Below are 8,598 nucleotides of genomic sequence, written 5' to 3'. Positions count from 1 at the left end.
TATACAAAGAATTTCAACTAGGCTGAAAGGAGGAGAGCAGACAGGAGTCATTGATAAACTGATAAAAAAATAGATGGGATTCTCTAGCCTCAGTCATTCCTATCCCTGTAACCTCATACCAACCTTAAAAGATACAGGTCGATTTTCTTCAATATTTCCTAGCTTCATGTTGGGTTAATTTTAAAACCTTCACAAAAACTTTAGTTCTACAGACCTAGGAACATATCTACCCACAGAGATCCACAAACACAGAGACAAATAAATTGAGCACAGGAGACCAAGAACACTGAGTCTTTGGTAGAGACGAGTACTTCAGCACCTAGGGCATATATGCTTTTTGGACACAGGTACCTGTTTGGCAAACATTTTCTGTCTCATTTTTCCCCCACTCCCACATCTCCAAGTTCCTCTGCTCCATTCTCAAAATCTGACAATTTCCATGCAGAGGCAACTCAAACATTCCTGCAAGGTATTAGTGGTGTTAGTAGGAATGAAATACCAAAACAAGCCACAGAAACTTGGAAAATATAATTTTCACATTTCTTATATAAGTTCTTACATTTCCTTCCTCTCCCCCAAAGCCTATCATTTTCTGCAATATAATGGTTGTGGGGCAGGACATATCTTGAAAGCTGGCAGATAGGAGAGCTGGAGGTATGCTAGATCCCTACCTGTTTTAGTCTTGGTCTTCTAGCACCCTCAAGCAATGCCCACTCTAAAGAAGCCAGGCCAATTTTCTTCTTCTCCCCTATCCTTGAGGTCTGCTGCCCCCTGCAGATATTTACACAAATGTGGAGTACTGCAAACTTAACAACAGATCTACACAGAAAAATTCATAATACACACCCAAAAAACTAATGAAGAGAGTGTATTAATGATCAGTCAAGCAAACAGGATATGAACCCCTCTTCAACACAACACTTTTATTATCACACATTTATAAGTTCTCTCCCTCTCTGAGGAGTCCTTGGAAAACTCTCCCCACCAATAGTAGCAGCCCCTTTCTCTTATATACTTGTTTCCCCTGCTAGAAGCCGCGACTACACCACTTTCCCTTCCCAAATATATTCGAAATAAGGGTGAGTTTAGAAACTTAGCAAAAAAACTGACCATCTTATTTTACTGTAGTCCCTCTAAGCCTCTCACCGCCCTCCTCCCAAGGCCAGGTCACGTATTCCGCACTCATCTCCGATACCCATGTTCACTCCCCCAAGCGATGCTAGCCTTATCACTGACCTGCTCGGCTTGGATCAGAGGCAATTTTCTTATTTCGTTGTTTCAAGCGGTGCCGTGCCACATAGTAGGAGGGACAGACAGTCAGACAGGCAAATACCCGAAACAATGGCGGCGACTGTGTTTGGGGGTTGACTCGGCACCTGGGACTTACGACGAGATACTTGCTTCATCAGATAAAGGGCGGTGACTGGTAAACTATTATAACTTTCTGGTATTCTCTTCTTTTTCCTGTTCCCAGGGCTCCTCAGGAACCCGGAGGTAGCGACTAATTAGCTTTCACCTTTTCCTCCGCAGAATAGGTTCTGCCACGTCCCCATTACTGAAATCGGCAAAGGGAGGAGCTAGGGTGTAGTTTAAGGGGATCCGGCTTAGAGAAGCGGAGTGATACCAAGCGTTTCCTAGCGATGCTTTCCGTGTGTCAACCCACTGTCGCCCCGCCCACTCTATTTCTAGCGCATACTGGAATTCCCAAAGACCGGATTGGGATCTAGAGGAAATAGCGCTGGAATGGAGAGAAACAGACCAATGACAAAGTGTCTTGGTATTAAGTTCCCTCTTTTTAAGGACACACACACACACACACACACACACACACACACTCACTCACTCACACTGTCCAAACTGAAATGCATATGGGTTCCGGGTTGTGGTGTCAGGAAATCAGCTGTGGCCTGCTGAGGCGGACGGATATCAAATGATTTTAGTGTTTACAAACTCACCTCTCCAAAACCCCGTCCAAATGGGCGGGTCAGAGGAGGGACTATAGATATTTTTATAAAAGCGGGCGGGATGGGGCGGAGTAAAAGGCTCCAAACTGAGATGAAAGTATCAATTCTTATTTGTTCCACATTTTGTGTTCGCTCTATAGGAAAAGCCCTCTTGGCCTCTCCTTCAAGCGCTTAATTTTCTACACGAAATGTGTGGGATCGTAGTGGGGTGTCTGGAAAAGCTTCTCTCTCCTGACATCACAGATCAATATCAATTCCTCCTCTTGGTTTTTTCCCATACCTCTTGCCTGAGTCTTTAGCCTTTATTGTCCAACATATTTCTTGTATTGAAATAGTCTTAGATAACGTGGGATAAACATATAGGGAAACCAGAGGCAATCAGAGAAAACATAAATATCAAAATATACTTCTATGTGAGTGTGTCCTATTCCCTTGATAGTCTCCTCACCTAAATATGTAGGGGCCTGAACTTAGGCATGGAAGATTGTTAGATATATTAGAGTGCCTCAAGAAATCAGACACATACTCCTAAGTTACTCCTCAAGGCAAATTTTACCTCTGCAGAAGGGTGTACTACCAAAAAAGTCTGGCAAGCAAGCACACTGAACCAGAAGTCTGCCCAAGTTTTTAATCCCTAAGGCAGCACTGCCCCTTGCTCTGCTAGGAGTAGTTGGGGTAACAATCTATGCAATTGACTAATTTAAAATTGGGGAGGGCAGGGGGAAGGGCTCTGATTATGATTGGATCTCTTACTACACTATAGACATTATGATTGGAAAACTGAGGACAGAGAGAGATATATTGGGGGGCTCAAAACGGGTACATTTTAACCACATGGTTTAGATTACAGCAAACATATTTTGTTACATATTAGGAAACTAAGACTACAGGTTTAACTTTGCTAGAAAAGAGAATATTAATCTTACCAAACACATTAATACTAAAGTATACTTCTGTGTAGGTGTGTCCCATTCCCATGATATTCTCACCAAAATATGTGGGGGCCTGAACTTGGGAATGGGGAAAACAACTACATTCTTATGGAAGAGGATTAATACCATAATATTTTTGTAACCTTGAACCAACTCCTTCCTGACTTTGTGGGACCTTTCTAGGCCTGACACACCATATTTCTTGCCCCAGAGTCTATTGGGATGAGGGTATCAAGGCAGGAGACAGGGAGAGGAAAGGCAATTTCAAGCCAGACAGCCCCACTGGCTCTAGAGTGACTCCCTCATGTGTTTCTTCCACTGCTTCCTAGAGATGTGAAAGGGAAGAAGGTACTTCTGTTTTTGAGGGAACTGGAGAGAGGTTTCTTGCCCACTGTTCTGTCAGAAGAAGAACACTACCCATGTATTTCTCAAGGCAGATTTCAGCTGTTCCTATCTCTTCCTTTTTCTCTCAGCCCTGCATCCTGCCTAATGAATGCATATGCTCCTTTCCGTGAATGTATAAAAGTTTGGACTCTCCCGAGTGATGTGGAGTTTGAACTAGACTAAGTTCAATGAATGAAGGGCCTCTTCGTCAGTCTGTTTCACTGCTGTATCCTCAGCACATAGTAGACAAAGTGGTCAATGGTTGAAAGATGTGAAACATCACTGAGTCATGAGAATTCCACAGTACCTTCTGTTGCTTGCAGATCAATACTATTCTATAGGTATGTCTTTGTTTTTGATGTCTGTATCCCCAGGATTTAGCCCAGAATCTGCCACACAGGAAATGCTCTCTTTGTGGCTTTTCAGTGGAGGAAGGGAGCAAAAATTTTTCAACTGTTTTGGAAAGAAGCTTGGGGTATCTTAATATCTTAGGTTGTAATGAATCTTTGGGGAGTATGTGTAATTTAGATTCAAGAATAGTGGTAAATAATTTCTCATTTGCCATGATGCCTTGCTAAACTCCTTAATATATAGCAAATCCCAATAATTTCGTAAATAAAAAACAATGACCAACAATCCAATGGAAAAGATAGAAAAATATATGAACAGACTGTTCACAAAAGATACACCAAAGTTTTAAAAATATGTGATAAAAATTTAATTGTATTGATAATAACAAATACAAATCATAATTATCATCATATATTATTTCTCATCTACCAGATTGGCAAAGAACAAAATGTTTGATAACAAACTGTATTGGATAAGGGGTTGGAAAATGCACTCTCACACATTATTAGATGGAACATAAAAACAGTATACCCTCTATGAAGATTATTTATCAAGATACAAATACATATAGCCATTGACCAGTAATTGAATCTTAAGAATCTATTGTAAAATAATATTTGCACATTTAAAACTACTGTGTCTACAAGGATATTTATTGCAGATTTGTTTGTAATGGTAAATCATTGCAAAAAATGGGTAACTATTCATCAATGGGGGCTGATTAAATAAATGATGGTGTAACTCCATTCAATGGTATATTATGCTGCTATGAAAAAGAGCATCTAGTCATCATAGTGTTTGCCTGTAGTCCCAGGGAGTCAGGAGACTGAATCAAGAGGAATACATGTTCAAAGCCAGCCTGGACAACTTAGCAAGACCATGTCCCAAAATAAAAAGAAAAAAAAAGATCTGGGGATATAACTGAACCCCTTGGTTCAATCCCCAGTAACAGACATGCAAACACAGAGCAGCTCTATTATATAATGATAAAGAATGAACTCCAAAATACATTTTTAAATGAAGAAAGCAAGATGAGCAAAGTGCATGATAAAGTTATAGTATGCTACCACTTGCTTAAAATATATTATTACATATATATATATATATATATATATATATGTTTATTTATAGTATGTAGAGTATCTGTTAATATCAACAAATAACTGGTAACATGACATCTGTTTTTGAGTGTGACCTATTGGAAAGCAGATAAGAATGAGAAGGTGACTTGAAGAATTTCTTTAAATGAATGAAATGTTATGTATTTGAGCTTTGAACCTTATTTTTATATTAAATATTCAAAAATAAATGTTAATTAAAATAAGCCTTAGAATCAGAGGGTATAAAACATTTATACCATTGTTCTTAGAAATGTTCCAACTTATAAGCCCTACATTCCTCAACTCTAAGCTGGGCTATCCAATTCTGAAACTGCATTAATTAAAGTAGATGGCTTACCCTCCAGATGTGAAGGACAGATTTCTAAGAGTCCCTTAACATCTCATTTCTCTTAAAATATTCACAATCTAGTTTACTAGGAAAGTTCACCATTAAACTTGCTAATGCTATTTCTATTAAAGATAATTTTGCTTTTTGTTCAGGAGACTGATAAATACAGAAGTGTGCTGTGAATTATTTCTTCTGACACTCATAAGACATTTAATAAGAAATGGTAGCCAGTAAAAATAAAAATTATGAGAAATACCCTTTAAATTTCTTATTATTATTATGGAAGAGTTCCCAGATTTTCACCTTTCCATTAATGAAAGCAGAGAGCAGTAAAACAGTTATTCATATGTTACTGTAGGAATGATCCTGTTGTCAAAATGATTCAGCTCTTTTCTTTTTTTAAGCCAGGAATTGAACCCTGAGGCACTTAACCACTGAGCCACATCCCCAGCCTTTTATCATTATTATTATTATTTTGAAACAGGGTCACACTAAGTTGCCTAGAGCCTTGCTAAGTTGCTGAGGCTGGATTTGAACTCATGATTCTCCCACCTCAGTCTCCCAAGTCACTGGGATTACAGGTGTACACCACTACCCCCAGCAAATTGTCATACTTTCTTGTGTAATAAAAGTCATATAAGAAAAAGTGACATCAGACTGATACAAAATCTGTGAGAAGGCACCAGGCTTCAGTTTATATGGACCATCCTGGAGTATAAGCAGGGGTATGCAATAGAAAGCCTACCAGGTAATCAGAGAAAGCCAGAGACAGACTGTGAGCTGAAGTCTCTACCAAAGGACAGTTATTGGGAAAAATCATTCCAATGCCCACAGAGCTGTCAATATACACACAAGACTAAGGAACAAAGGGGATAAGAAAGGTTTCAGCAAAGTCCTGCTTTGACAAGAGAATCAAGGACCAGAAAGCACCATCATGCTTTGAATCTACAAAAGACCCACAGGAAGTTCATTAGTCATATCTCCAGAAAATGACAGCAAAGTGATCAAAGTATATCTGTGATCTGTCTCTGGCCTGGGGTGGACAACGTGATCAGTTTAATTAATAGAGACCCAAGATTCTGATAGGATTTCTTTCAGAAAGCAGAACATACAGAAAGCAGAATATGAAGAAAACATTAAGATGTCCTTCACACCTTTTACTGAGAAGTTTCTGATAAAAACATTCATTAAGGATTTTAATAATCCTAAAACTTGTGGAATTGTGGACCATTATGATTAGACAGAAAATATAGAATTACCCATGATATGCTTGGGTCATTAAGTAGAGTGTTGGAAGAGGCAAAAGAAAATATTTTAAGTTTATGCCTTGTTATTACAATAGGATCCAAGATGAATGGAAGAAGCTGAAGAATCCTCCCCTTTATTTTTGAGTTAATCTATATACTACAGATATCCTCTGCCAGGTATTGCCAGTTGTCCCAGAAAAATCTGTCATTGTTGAGTAGGGCTACTCTTCTTCCATTGGAGGTTTTGATATCAACATTCTGGAACTGAAAACTACCAGGGGATGGGGTCCAAGTATGCACGTTCCTGTAAAAAAATTCCACCTTCATTTATATGGACCGGGACTTATGAGTACAAGGATTTAAACAACAAGGGAAAAGCCACAAGAGGGCAGCCATGAAGTGCATAAAGTTCCTGTACACACGTGCATACACAAAACATGCACACGCCCACAAACCCACACAATTTTATACTCAAAAATTTAGTCAAATGAGAAGAAATATGGTGGCTCAGAGGAATTCACAGTGCTGCAGCAACTCTGAAAGAATAAATTAAATCAGCATTTCTGCAATAGCAAACTGCAGTTGGAAAACAGAGGAAAAAGCAGGGTAGTTCTTGGAACATAAAAAGAATTAATACAGGGAAGAGACCAAGGCAGTGTTGGGTATGCGGAGGCTCAGTGGGGGAGGGGAAGAATTTTTTCATCAATGCCGTAGTCTGGCTGGGCACAATTCAGGAGCCACTTGTCAAAAGAAACGAACTTTATTTTTAGAACACACACACACACCACCTCACAGCTCCTCAGGAATTCCCTCAGAGCACAACTGCCACCACCGGCTTCCCACAAGCCTCTCAACCTCCCCCACTCCTCTTGCTCTTGAGGCCGATTGGCTGGGTCACGCTGGCGGAGCCAAAAAAAGTCCCCCAATGAGCAGCTCCGAGGTCTGAAAGGTCGGGCAAACAGCCCAATGAGCATCACCGCAGAGGAGCCAATCAGTTGGCAGCTAGAAGTTTGCTGGGGCCTGTGAGCCAATCATCAGCTGGCAGCTGGAAGTTTGCTGGGGCCCCTTCAGCTGTAGCTCTCAACACATCAAGAAGAAAGTCACTTCCCCACTGAGCTTAAAAAAAGAAGAAGAAAGAAAGAAAAACAGGTGCCCATCATATCTGCAACTGGAGAAGGTCATAAACTCAGAAAATCTGGGCTGTACTTAGCTGGGAGAAAGCCTGTGAGTCCCTGGCTGGAGACAGAACTGATAAGCCCCAACTAAGATACCAGAATAGCTCTAACAGAGGTGATAGAGCTGGGGAAGCATTGAAAATAGCTTGAAGGGATGTATTAAGCAAGCTTGGAACTCCTACAGCTTACCACTGTTTTCCAGAAATCACATTTTTTTCTCCTGGCTAACTGGCTGGATTTATGTTTGTTTCTTTATTTCTCTTTTTCTTTTGGTCTGGTACTTTCTATGATAGCTTTTAAATTTTTAAAAATTTTATTTATTTTTACTGGTTCTTTTTAGTTATATATAACAGTAGAATCCATTTTCATATAATTATACAAACATGGAATATAACTTATTCTTGCAGAGCTGCTGCAGCACTGTGAATTCCTCTGAGCCCCATTCTTGTGGATATACATAATGGTGGGATTCACTGTGGTGTATTCATATATGTGCATAGGAAAATTATGTTAGATTCATTCTATTGTATTTCTTTTTACTATGCCCCCTCCCCTCCCTTCATTCCTCTTTGTCTAATCTACTGAATTTCTCTTTTCTGTCCCTCCCTTCCCCTTATTGTGTGTTGGCTTCCACTTGTTAGTAAAAACATTTGACCTTTGGCTTTTGGGGACTGGCTTATTTCACTTACCATGATAGTCTCCAGATCTATCCATTTACTGGCAAACTTAATAAAGTCATTCTTCTTAATGGCTAAGTAAACTCTAATATATATGTGAATATATATATATATATATATATATATATATATATCACATTTTTTTATTCATTCATCTGTTGAAGGGCACCTAGGTGGACTCCATAGCTTAGTTATTATGAATTGAGCTGCTATAAACATTGATGTAGCTGTCTCACTGGAGTATGCTGATTTGAAACCAAATAAGGCACGTAAGTTATACTTTTAAATTGATGTTTGGTGCCCAAACCTAGCCCCACTCTGAATATAAAAGAGATATTTTGACCCTATTGAGGCTTTGAAGTGGAGAAAAACAAAGGTCACTTGCCTTGGAAATTGTAGACTGATCTGCGAGATAGAGT

This window comes from Marmota flaviventris, chromosome X (assembly GCF_047511675.1).
Source record: "Marmota flaviventris isolate mMarFla1 chromosome X, mMarFla1.hap1, whole genome shotgun sequence".
Classification (NCBI taxonomy): Eukaryota; Metazoa; Chordata; class Mammalia; order Rodentia; family Sciuridae; genus Marmota; species Marmota flaviventris.
This window is presented reverse-complemented; position numbering follows the sequence as displayed.